At 50.7% G+C, this 14,004-nt stretch overlaps 1 protein-coding gene across 1 annotated transcript in view; it reads right to left on the bottom strand.

Annotated features, from left to right (window-relative positions):
* The window catches only part of ANKDD1B (ankyrin repeat and death domain containing 1B), a 718,121-nt gene that overhangs the window by 269,266 nt on the left and 434,851 nt on the right, over positions 1 to 14,004 (bottom strand). The window lies entirely within an intron of this gene.

Raw genomic sequence — 14,004 nt, forward strand, 5'->3', positions numbered from 1 at the left:
GACAAATTGAAGAACAGATACAGTTGCATCACAGGTACAATTAAAGCATAGATGAGGCATTCCGGGTGGCGGGCTGTATATGACAGCCAACTCGGGTGTTAACACCCTTGGGAGCCAAGAACTACTAGGCCATAATTATGAACACATTCTTCCATAGCAAAACCAAAGGGGATTATGGACGGAGTGCTGAACATTGCAAGCACTCACCCCAAGTCAACTGATCTGGGTGTAATCCATCATCATTCTTTATCTCACTCCGCCACCCCAGTTCAGACATGGCCATATGCAAATCAGCTGACCCTGTGCCACATGGGAACAGTCCAGCCCGAACTGCCAAGACACAGAATGGGTAAAACCCTTTGATACATCTGACCTATGTCCTTATATGGATGGATGAACATCTGACGCGCATCGACCTCCATACACAGCATCAGTACTTTAAATGGGCCGGTACTCACCGGTACTGAGTACCGGCACTTCTGAATTTTCTGGCCCTCAGTACCGACACTTCTCATTCGCCAGGGAGAGTACCGGTACCCTAGTAGACGGCACTGCAGGCTCCGGTTATTTTCTCCTCTAGCACAGGGCAGATGCCGCTCTGCTTCTCAGGAGCTTGTAAGAGTGCCAAGCCTCCTGCAGAGTCCCTGCTGGAGAATCCAGCAGCGCCCATGTGAATGGCCTGAGCCTGCAGGGGGCAGAGGGCTTATCGTGCGTCACGCTGTGACTAACAGTGCAGGGTCTAGACAGACCTTTCACTGTCGATCATCTGCCCAAGGACTATTCTGCTGAAAGTGCTTTAGCCTCACCCTGCCCCTCTCCATCAGGTGTGTAAATGGGTTGGGACGGGCAGTCAGTCAGGATATTGATTGCACTGGCCATTCTAAAGCAGTGACAGCCCAACAAAATCCTCTGCCTTCGCCAAAGCCGGTTTTCTTTTCATCTTTTTGTTCAGGACAGGAGCTGCTTCTCTTTGTGGACGGAAGGAGTAGGCATGAATGTAAAGACGTGAGGTGGTTGAGTTTTTAAATCATTAATCGTCTCAGAAATTGTATTTTAACACACATTTCTGTAAAGTCAAATCTGGTGCATTTCTTAACTTTAATTTTCCAGACGGCAAATTTAGGGGATGAGTGTAGCATGGAGGGGTGAACAGGAGACAAGTACGGAAAAACCAGGGAGAAAATGTAAGACTTGTGGAGGGTAAGCAAAAGAGGAGCAGAACTAGTGAGAAGTTTATAGGCTGGGTGAAGATTAGAGGCAAGTGGAGATAAAAGGGAGAGAATCAGGACACTCAGTAGATTTTAGAGGGAATGTGGAGAGATAGAGCGTGTGCGTGTGTGTGCACGGTTGAGAGCATACAGTATTGTGCCACATAACAGCATGGCATTAAGAAGCAGCAAATATTACAGTACTATAAACTGTTAACATATCATCCTTTTTGGGTTTCATTTTGTGTAATGAGTTAACCTGTTTTGGTTACATAAACACATTTCTCATGTGTTTTTCATAGTTGCTGCAACTGATATAGAAGTCATTATGTATCGTCATATGTTGCCCTAAGCCCCACCCCTAGCCCCGCCCACTCACCACGCCTCTAGCTCATATTAATGAGTACCTGCACTTATTTTTTCCCATTTAAAGCACTGCACAGCATACAAGCCAGCTCGCATCCGATAATCAGGCAAGTGATGACTCTGCGTGGTATATATCATTCACCATCTCTCAACTCTCCTTCCCCACTGGCGTCGCGCCTCCCAAGCACCAAATATATCTGGTACAAGCCCCATATATATCTTTCGGTCGACTACAGGGTGGCATAAGGTTTTGATAGCATCTGATTCGGTATTACAATATACCCTATCTGTATGCCAGGCTTTACTGTGAGAAGGGGACCTTTCATCCAACGCATTGCTATCCTGCATCGTGCTAGTAGCAAGCCCAGCACCACTAGTCACTGGTAAGTCTTCTTCGGGACATGTCTTTCGTAGCCCAAAAAGGCCACCATTGGTGTGAAAGTCAATAGCTCTCCAGTGATCTCTTTTAGAATCTTAAATATCACAAACCAAAAATGCTGCACTCCAGGGCAGTGCCACGCTATGTGCGTGAAGTCAGCATTATCCGTCCCGCAGTGCGAGTACCTGGATTCCTCAGGCAAGTCATACCGGAATAAGCGGACCGGAGTATGGTATACCCAATTGAGATACTCAAAGTGCACAAGTCAATGGCGACCATTCAAAGACATGGTTCAAATTACAGAACAACAGTAAACCCACTATGTTTCGTTAATATCTATACCCATTACCCAGGTCTTCTTGCCAGTCACGGTAATCCTTTGGAATGTCAGGACGTCGGGCCTCCTGTGAGAAGGAGTTTAGTGTTTCAGTCGCTCACAATGGCAACATCGCTTGTAGTAGATTGGTGAGAGCCGGGAGCTCTAATAGTTCAGCGAAAGAGACATCCAATAATGTTCACATCATGTGGCGCGCCCGATAATACTGAAATTATGCAAGTACAGATGGTGCTTCACGCTGTGCAATAACCTGTGCTCAGTCACAGAGGACCCTTTCCTCAAAGAAATCACCTATGTTCTGTATTCCAAGTCACTGCAGCGCCTCCGCTGCCACCTTTTCCTGCCCCAACGGAAACCACGAGCGCCATTCCAGATGGAGCCGCTGGCAGTAAAGCAGGGGTCTCCTTTGCAAGTAAACTGATTTGCTGCAGAAACTCTGCGTGGTAACTATGAGGTAGATTATGTGAAACTGACGCACCGGTCTTTAAAATAAGAATTGAGGCAGCAATAGAGGGGATGCCACATCACGCTCTAGGCTGAGATGTGGTAAATCCAGCGGCCCAAGAAGCCAGTAATAGGCAAACATGCATTGCGCCGCCCTGTTGTAGGCCTCCAAGTCTGGGGCATTAAGTCCACCCATTGCGTATGGGAGTGTGAGTGTATCACAGCACAAACACACAACCACACATACAACCACACACACACACCACACACATACACACAAACACACACACACACAACCACACACACACAACCACACCCACAACCACACACACACACACACGTACAACCACACACAACCACACACACACATGTACAACCACACAACCACACCCACAACCACACACACACACACACAACCACACACACACAACCACAAACACAACCCCAACCACACACACAACCACACACACAAAACCGCACACAACCACACACACAACCACCAACACAACCACACACAACCATACACACAAACGTACAACCACACAACCACACCCACAACCACACACACACAACCACACACACAACCCCAACCACACACACAAAACCACACACACAACCACACACAACCACACACACACAACCACACACAACCACACACACAAACACACACACACACACACAACCACACACACAGCAACAACCACACACACACAACCAACCACACACACACAACCACACCCACAACCACACACACACAACCACAACCACACACAACCACACCCATACACACACACAACCACACACACACATACACAACCACACACAACCACAACCACACACAACCACACACAACCACACACAACCACAACCACACACAACCACACACACACAGCCGCACACACAACCACACACCCACAACCACACCCACAACCACACCCACAACCACACACCCACAACCACACCCACAACCACACCCACACACACACAACGACACACACACAACCACATACACACACACAACCACACACACACAACCACACACACAACCACACCAAGCATTGGCATAGCCAATAGGTCTCGCCTTTGGGACCTTATAAGTGTTTAGCCACGCAACAGTTGATGTGGTTGCACCAAGGATATTGTGCTGCATAACTAAATACTTAGAAGGTCCCTAAAGCGAGACCTTTTGGCTATGCCAATTCTTGTTTTTTATGCTCCCCTATTGCTCCTGATTTCCTCTGGGTCGCCGTCTTCGGGCCCCCCCGCAGCAGAGAGGGCATGGATGGTGTTGGCATCGGGTGGCGACTCTCCCTAGTTGCGGGCTTCGCTCTGCTGGGAGGGTGCGACAAGAGAGCTGCATCGATGCCGCGGGCCTTGTCCCTCTTCCGTGGTCAGCAGAGGCAGAGCCAGCATCGCTGGGATACGCCAGAGACGCGGAAGACTCTCTGCCAAACGAGGCATCCTGCTGCAATTCTCAGCAGTGGACAGACTTCTCCTCAGGAAGTAGGAGGAGGCAAGTTCCTTCCTAGGAAGTGTGGCTGATTGAGTGGCAATTTAATTGTGCCAGAGACTTTTTGCCACATTGAGCCCACAGTAATTCTTCCTTTAGTGTCCTCCAATGATAAGGTTGCTGGGGGCCTTACGGATTGCTTTAGCACACTAGGGTGGGGGCAGGCTCCTCTGTGTATGGAGAGAGGTGGAAACCCCCAAAATAGGAACCTCTTGCCTATGGGGAGAGTGTGCAGATATACTCTCCAAACTAGGGGGGGCCCTATCACTTCAGCACTTGGATTAGAGGGGCTAGCACAGATCCTTCCATCTAGTGAGCTGGCACCTGCAAACATTATAGCCATTTCTACTAAGGCTTAGAGTAACCCAACTGGACGGACTGGGAGAGAAAAGGGATTAGTGGGAAAAACTGAGAAAGTTGGTTAGGCAGGAGTGAGCAAGAGCCCCAGGACCAGAGGCAGAGGAAGGAAGACATCGCAAGCTAAGGTGAGAGTCACCCCCTCATTGAAGTCATACTATAAGGTACTTGCCTCCCCGGCAATGGAAGTCACTGTTGGTGAGGATACTAATTATATCAGAATGAATCAAGGGGCATGTTTAATCACAGAGGTCAGTGCACTGTCCTTCCACCCACCCCCCTCTATTGGGGGCCTGGACTCTCATGTCAGCCGATGGTAGCAGCCCATTAGCGGCGATCCCAACGCCCAACAGGTTCAAAGTTTTGGAGACGCATGAAAAAGACAGGCGGGATAAGCAGGAGGAATCTCCGCACTCAGATCTGGATACTGGTAGTTCTTCCCCGGCAGTCTCTGAAGACTCTTTGGCCTCTATCTTTTTATCCCTTAAATAGGAAATGAAGAATAGGTTTACGATATGAGAGCAGAATCAGGCTGCGATACAGGTCTCTCGGGCTTCCTTAGCTCAGAAGCTCGAAGAAGTCTCTGCCAGAACCGGCATCCAGGAGCAAGAAATCCCGAAAATGAAGCAGGCCATTGACTAAATACGGCTAGTGTCAGCCGGCTCGTCAAGCAGAACAAGAAGTTGATGGAAGTCCTGGAACGCCTTGAAAATCATTCATGAAGGAATAATCTTAGGCTTTTAATGTTCCTGAGTCTACAGAGGGTTCAGATATCAAGACCTTTGTGGTTTCGTTGCTGCAGGGCACGGTTCTCAAAAACACACTGAATATTGATCTTACTTCTGAGATTCAACAGGTTCACCGAGACCCCTTAAGGAGGAATCCGGGGAGACAGAAACCCAGGAATATCTTAATCAACTTCCTTTCCTATACAGCTAAGGAGGCGATTCTGAATGTGGAACTAAAAGAAGGCCCTTACACTACTGGATCATACTTGTTCTCTATAAGATCAGATGTTTGCCATGCTACGGCTCAGAAACAATGGGAGCTGGGGAAGAGGATGGAGGAGCTAAAAAAATGTAGAGCCAAAGCTCAGTTAAAATTCTCAGCTTCGATCCGAGTAATATGGAATAACCACATGTATAGCTATCATTCTGTGGATGAAGTCGATGCCTTGATTGACGAAGTTAGGAAGAGAGCAGGCTCTTAGGATAAGCGGGAGGTGGGGGCGAGTGTGGGCCCCTTATACTATGCATCATACTCTTACCGATGAGAGATGACCACTAGGCTTTATGCCTATTATGTTAGGGAAGGTTCCCCAGGGTTGGGGGGTGGGAAGTGTTCAGGGGTGGGTAGGGTCGGTGGATGGGAACGAGATGGAGAGCAGTGGGAAAAAATTAAATAATAATGTCCTCTATACCACAAGAACATATGTACTATCTGGATTACAGTGCTGACTCAATGCAGGGGTGTTTTAAATCCTCATAATGAGGGGAGCCAATGAGCTTACATTCCTATCTTGGAATTTCACTGGTCTTAGGTGTAAATGTATGTCTGCTCCAGGAAACCCATTTGGAGACAAATGAAAGTCGAGCCTTATTCTCAAAGTACTCCTGGACAGAGTGTTTCTCATCCTCACTGTAAAGGGGTTGCCATTCTAATATGACGGGGGCAGGATGTGTCATTAAATCCTCTAAAACTGACAGAGCAAGGAGGTGGATACTCATAACTCTGGGGTATGGAGGGGCAGATCTAGTTTGATACAGTGTGATTCCCAAGCAGTGGTGTCACTAAAAGTTGAGGGCCATAGGTTGAATTGACAAAATAGGGAATAAATATACACTACTGCGATCCCAGACGGCCTACACTGCTCTTGTGGTTATTTTTCTTGGTGTATACCCCAATGCCAGCCAAGCATACAGGACCTGTGGGACACTTCTAGGGAATTAGGACTCACTCTAGCAGAGGCCAGTATTAGGGCTCAGGCAAGTCCAGTTGGTGCTGTTCAGCTAGGCAGTTGAAGGGAAGGCCTCTGAAAGTTTACTCTGTATCAGTAGCTCAAACAGGAGGTAGCCAAATCAATTCAGAAGTCACTTCTCTGGATTCCAGGTTCAAGGCAGTTCTAGTCTTCCTTCTTTAGACACAGGGCAGCCTTCTTCTGAATTTTTCACAGGTACAGCAGTGTTCAGATCAGGGGTTCTGAGAGTGCCATTCTTACACCCAGTGCCAGCATGGGAGCAATCACTGGCCCACTCCCAAACTAGTTGTGGCCTGTTCTCCCTTCATCCCTGGGTTTGGCTCCAACCTGGATAGGTGTACAAAGGCAAGGGCAGGCCTGTGTGCTGCAGGCAGGGTCCTTGGAAGTGTAATCAGGGTAGAGTACAACTCCTTCCAAGCCATCCTGTCAGGAAGAACCACTTCCTCTACACTCAGGCCTGTTTTCTCATCATGTCTGTAAGGAATACACAACACACCACAGGAGAGTCATCCACAGTCATGTGACTCTGGATTCTGGCAGAAAGGCACATTTGGTTACGGCAGCAAAAGTCCAACTGTTAGACCTGTCATCTTTAGGTTGGGCTTCCACTAACATATTGCCTGCTTACCTCTACTTTTTGCTGTATCTTTGTGTTGGCTTTAGGACTAATCAGTGTTAAAGTGCATGTGCTACTCCCCTAAAACATGGTGACATTGGTATATATAGCTGTTTGGGATATTTTATTTACTTATAAGTCCCTTGTAAAGTGGTATACCATATAACCTGGGCCTGTAATCTAAATGCTATTAGTGGGCCTGCAGCACGGGTTGTGACACCCACACAAGTAGCCTTTCAAACTGGCCTCAGGCCTGCCATTTCAACCTTCGTGTGTGCAGATTACTGCCACTTCGACTTGCTATTTAAACTCATTTGCCAAGCCTTAAACTCCCCTTTTATTACACATAAGTCATACCTGAGGTAGGCCACAGGTAGCCCTATGGGCAGGGTGCTGTGCAATTAAATGGCAGGACATGTATATTTAGGTTTCACATGTCTGGGCAGTGACAAACAGCTAAATTAGTTTTTCTCTACTTTGAAACCTACTCCTCTCATAGGGTAGCATTGGGAATTACTTAAAACGCTTTTATACTGTAATTCCTGATTAGAAAGGGGTAGCTAAATCATTATTTACCTATTTGGAATGGTATGATAAATCCTATTTAGTGGTAAAGTTGGATTTTATAAATGTCACTTTTAGAAAGACATTCAGGACATTTCTCTGCTCATAACTTAGCTCTCTATGCCTGCAGCCTGTCTCCAAAACACACGTCTGGGCTGGGTGACAGCTATGCATTGTACATTCCCTCTACACAGCCACAAACACAGGAAGGGCCGGTGTGATAGGGGACTCATCTCCGTTCCTCTGCATTCTGATAGCCTTCCTGGGCAGGAAAGGTGAATAAGAGGTAACACTTACATCTGAATAGACATTGCCCTGTGTCCCACACAAAGGGATGATTATCCCCCATGGGTAGCCTGGAAGACAGGGCTGGGATGAAAGGGGACCTGGATACTTCAAGGAGCTGCTTTAAAATCACCCCCTCCCCCTTCAAATGCACATCTGGGTATAAGTACTGGGGTTCTGACACTATCGAGACAGTACACTTCTGGCCCTGGGAAGAACTTGGCTAGTGTAAAGACTGCTGTGCTGTGAAGGATTGCAACTTTGCCTGGACTGACTGTTCTGAGGAACTGCTTTTCTGCTTTGCTGGGTTGCCCTGCTGCCTGCTGATCTCTGCCTTGCTGAGGACAAGGACTGGACCCATCTCACTTGAACACAGAGTGACTTGAAGGACTTGCTGACTTGCCTCCTGTTTTCTGTAGTCTCAGGGACGCAAAAGACATCCTGTAATTCTGCTGGTGCTGCTGGACTCTGCCATCTGTGAGCCTACTTTTGCCTGAGGTGCTCCCTCCTGTCCTGGGCCTCAGAAGTGGTTTCTGCAGCCGTTTTCCTACAAAACTGACGCATTGTCAATACTACGCTGTTAGGAACCAATGCATCGCCCATCGATGCCAGCGCAGAGGCTGTTCAACGACAGTGGTTCTATAGCATGCGCGGCCTGATGGCGCATTGTCTGCATGTCAACACAGCTTGATTCAACGACCTTACTGTGTGGAAAAGATCAACGCATTGTGCCCTCTGCGTCAACACTTTGCTTCATATCAGGTACTTTTTCAGTGGGACCTATATGAGACTCGTAGCCGGTGTGCCCTCCATCGCAGTCGACCTGAAATTTGAATATAGCCCGGTCCCTCGCGACCTCAGGTAACCTTTTAGCGATATTGACTCCTAAGCACTGTTTTTGCATTTATTCTTTAAAAATTCATATCTCAACTTCTACTGATTGGATTTTTGTTGTTTGGTCTTGTTTCAATCATATAAGTATTCTCCATTTTTCCAAACCTATGTGGAGTCTTTTTGTGGTGTATTCATTGTGTTACTCTCTGTGTATGTGTTGCACAAATACTTTACACATTGCCTCATAAGTTAAGCTACCATAGGTGAGCACCAGTTAATTTAAAGCGTGTATCTAGTTTACCCTGACTAGGATTGAGGTTCCTACTTGAACATGGTGCACATCTCTGCCAACTAGAGACCCAATATCTAACATTGGTGATCAGCAGTGAGGATAGGACTAGTGTTTGCGCAATACCATATAGTAATTCAGTGTTCACCACAACTCTATACCTAAGACCTACCAAGCCAAGGCGATCCTTGACCCTTCCTTAGGCAGGTCGCTCCCCACTCTGTGCAGCTCCACCAGACTGCGCCTGTGCTCCTGCTCCGCTCGCTGCTACTCGTTTGTGGGTTCGAGGCCCGCCTCCACCCGCAGGCCTCCACCTGTGCCTCATCGCCTCAGGTTTGTTGTTGCCACTGCTCGTTGTGCCCCCTTTTCTCCTTGTGACCCGTTGCTCTGTGCCCCCTTTTGCACTGTGACCATTCTGCTTCTGTGCCCCCTTCTCTCCGTGTGACCTGTTGCTTCTGTGCTCCCTTTTGCACTGTGACCGTTATGCTTCTGTGCCCCTTTTTCTCCGTGTGACCCGTTGCTTCTGTGCCCCCTTTTGCACTGTTATCGTTCTGCTTCTGTGCCCCCTTTTCTCCGTGTGACCCGTTGCTTCTGTGCCCACTTTTCCACTGTGACCGTTTCGCTTGTGACCTTATTTGCCCTGTCTTTGCCGTTTTTCCTCTGCCTTGCCTTAGGCTTGTTTTTCCCGCCCGTTACCGCCGCTGTGTCCCTGCGGCCCCGCCCCTCCGCCCCCATTGGTTCCCTCCCAGCTGCTCCTCAATCCCACCTCCCCTTCTTATGGCGGCCGCTGCGCGGCCGCACAGCGGAGGCGCGCAGCGGGCGCGCTAAAGGCATGCCCGTCTGCGCCCGTCCGCGCCTGGACCACGCCCAGCACCAAAACCCCTGGATCCCGAAGCCACCACAACACCAGACTGCACTACGACTCCATCAGCCTCCACGCACTCAACCCTGGACGACATCACGCCTGCTACCATGCCACCCCAAAGCGCACCCAAGGACTTTTCATCTGCCGGAACTGCAACTACACCAGCATCCGGCCCGACAAACCAACCAGAGAACCCAACCACCTCCGATGCATCCTCCTCAACACCCGCTCCGCCCGCAGGCACGCCGTCGAACTCTGGGACCTCCTGGACTCAACCACCCCCGACGTCGCCTTCCTGACAGTGACCTGGCTGGACACCACCTCGGCACCAGACATCGCCACTGCCATCCCAGAGGGCTACAAAATCCCCCGCAGAGACCGCATCAACAGAGTCGGAGGGGGAATCGCCATCATCCACAAGGACACCCTCCGAGTATCAACCAACACGGACGACACCCTCACCACCGCCGAGCACATGCACTTCCAGATCCACACCGACCCCAACACCACCCTCAGAGGAACACTCGTCTACAGACCACCCGGACCCCGACCACAGTTCTGCGACACCATCGCCGACTTCATCAGCACCCACGCCATCGCCTCCACGGACTACATCCTCCTCGGGGACCTGAACTTCCACCTCGAGAACAACAACGACGTCGTCAACTCCGCCGCCCTGATCGACAACCTCGCCAACCTCAGACTCAAACAGCTCGTGACAACACCCACCCACGCCGCTGGTCACACACTGGACCCCATCTTCACCGCAAGCCCCCACGTCTCCTTCGACCACACCACCGAACCCCACTGGACAGATCACAGATGAGTTCCACTTCACCTTCAGGAAACCCACCACACACCACCGCACCCAACAGATGCCACGCCGCCGCTGGGGCAAGGTCACCGAGGACCAACTGACCGCCACCCTCGCCCTGGGACCTCCCGCGGATCCCACCGACCCGACACCGCCGCCACCAACTTCAGACAATGGATCATCGACTGCACCAACACCCTCGCCCCACTCAAGACCTCCACCACTAACCACTCCAGCAAGAAGGCCGCTTGGTTCACCGAAGACCTTCGGACCTCCAAGCGCAACTGCCGGAAACTGGAGAAGAACTGGCTCCACGACCAAACACCAGACAGCCACTCAGCCCACAAGAACGCCATCCGCAGACACCACCAACTCATCAGAACCGCCAAGAAGACCGCCTTCAAGGACCGCCTAGACAGCAACGCACACAACAGCAAAGAGCTCTTCAACATCGTGAAAGAACTCTCCAACCCCAGCTCCAACACCAACGACATACCACCCTCACAAGACTTGTGCGACTCCCTGGCCACCTTCTTTCACCACAAGATCACCGACATCCACGACAGCTTCAACACCGCCACCCCCGCACCCGTCGTCGAGACCGCCACCGCTGAGAACACCACCCGCACCAGCCGGCTGACCACCTGGTCCAACGTCAATGACGAAGACACCATCAAGACCATGAACTCCATCCATTCCGGATCCCCATCAGACCCATGCCCCCACCACGTCTTCCACAAAGCCTGCACAGCCATCGCACCCCACCTCCGGAAGACTATCAACATCTCCCTCGAGACAGCAACCTTCCCGGAGAGCTGGAAGCACGCCGAGATCAACGCCCTACTGAAGAAACCCAAGGCGGACCCCAAGGACCTCAAGAACTTCCGACCCATCTCCCTGCTCCCTTTCTCGGCGAAAGTTATTGAGAAGATCGTCAACAAACAGCTCACCCGCTACCTTGAAGACAACGACATCCTGGACCCATCCCAGTCCGGCTTCCGCAGCAACCACAGCACTGAGACGGCCCTCATCACCGCCACCGACGACATCCGAATCCTCATGGACAAAGGAGAAACAGCCGCCCTCATCCTCTTGGACCTGTCAGCAGCCTTTGACACGGTCTGCCACCGCACCCTAACAGCACGCCTCCATGACGCCGGTATCCGAGAGAAGGCCCTGGCATGGACCACATCTTTCCTCTCCGGCAGAACCCAGAGCGTCCGCCTCCCACCCTTCCACTCCAAGACCACCGAGATCATCTGCGGCGTCCCTCAGGGATCTTCCCTCAGCCTGACGCTGTTCAATATCTACATGGCACCACTCGCCCGCATCGCACAACAACACTGCCTCAACATCATCTCCAACGCTGACGACACCCAGCTGATCATATCCCTCACCGAAGACCCCCACACCGCCAAAGCCAACGTACACAAAGGAATGAAGGCCGTCGCAGAATGGATGAAGCCCAGCAGACTGAAGCTGAACTCTGACAAGACGGAAGTCCTCATCCTCGGCCGCACCCCCTCAGCCTGGGATGACTCCTCGTGGCCAACATCGCTGGGAACAGCCCCAGAACCCAGCGACCACGTACGCAATCGGGGGGTCATCCTCGACTCCTCCCTCTCCATGGCCAAGCAAGTCAACGCGGTCTCCGCATCCTGCTTCAACACCCTCCGAATGCTCCGCAGGATCTACAAATGGATCCCCTCGGACACGAGAAGAACTGTCACCCAGGCCCTCATCACCAGCAGACTGGACTACGGGAACGCCCTCTACGCAGGAACAACAACCAAGCTCGTGAGACGGCTGCAACGCATCCAGAACGCCTCAGCACGACTGATCCTCGACATCCCCCGACGCAGCCACATCACACCCCACCTGAGAGACCTGCACTGGCTCCCCTTCAATAAGAGGATCACCTTCAAACTCCTCATCCACGCGCACAGAGCCCTACACAACGCCGGACCAGAATACCTCAACGACCGACTCAACTTCTACACTCCCACCCGCAGCCTCCGCTCTACTAACCTCACCCTCGCCACAGTCCCACGCATCCGTAAATCCACCGCCGGCGGCAGATCCTTCTCCCACCTCGCCGCCAAGACCTGGAACAGTCTCCCCACCGACCTATGACAGACGCAGGACCTGATTGCCTTCAGAAGACTTCTCAAGACCTGGCTCTTCGAACAGTAGCAGCCCCACCCTTCCCCCAGTGCCTTGAGACCCTCACAGGTATGTAGCGCGCTTTACAAATGTCATGATTGATTGATTGATTGATGGATTGAAGCCTTTTTCAATTCTCCCCGATTGGCTTTTTGATTTTTCTGCTAAATTAAGTCTCGCTCTAGAGAGACCACACCTGCACTAGCAGGAACTGAGTTTCAACTGGCCAGGTTAGAATCGTACAATGTAGCACAGCTGAAAGACTTCTGCAAAGACTTTCAAGTTTCTACAACGGGCTTTACCAGGAAGGTGGAGCTGCAGAAAGCTTTGAGGGTGGAGACCTGGGATGCAGGGGATAACATCCCAGAGGAGGATCAGGAGATTCCTGGGGGAGAGAATGGCCTAAATGTGTAGTCTGAAGTGGCTCTGGAACTGCCTGTGGAAGGGACCAACAACTTTCCAGGAGCAACAGTGGTTACCAGAGATTGGGAGCATGTGTCTCCTCAAAGAACTTGCTCCCAGGGGAGCTGGCAAACAGGAGGGAAGAATGAAAACTTAAATTAGAGCTTGCCAAGATAGAGCAGGAGGAAAAGCTTGCCAAACTAAAATTGGAGAAAGAACAAGCTCTGGAGGAAAGTAGGTTGGCTCTGAGGAGAGGAAGATGTCCCATGTACTAAACCTCAGAGAGCTGTACATAAGAGCCCTACAAGCGAGGTCCAGCAACAGCAATGGTGGCAGTATACCTACAGTGTCCATGGGTGAGTCCAGAGTCAGGATCCCAAAGGATTTGGTGCCCAGTTATGTGGTGGGGGTTGACACAGATAAATGGTTTGCAGCCTATCAAGTGGCTCTGAGAGTGCACAATGTCCCATAGGAGTTCTTGGAAGACTTGGTCCTGTAAGGCTGTGGCTGTATTTCCCTGCATCTTTCCTGCCGACCTCGCAGCACCCCCCCCTCTTGCTTCTGCTGCTACATTTTGCTACATTTTGCTATCT

This window comes from Triturus cristatus, chromosome 2_1 (assembly GCF_964204655.1).
Source record: "Triturus cristatus chromosome 2_1, aTriCri1.1, whole genome shotgun sequence".
NCBI classification, from domain to species: Eukaryota; Metazoa; Chordata; class Amphibia; order Caudata; family Salamandridae; genus Triturus; species Triturus cristatus.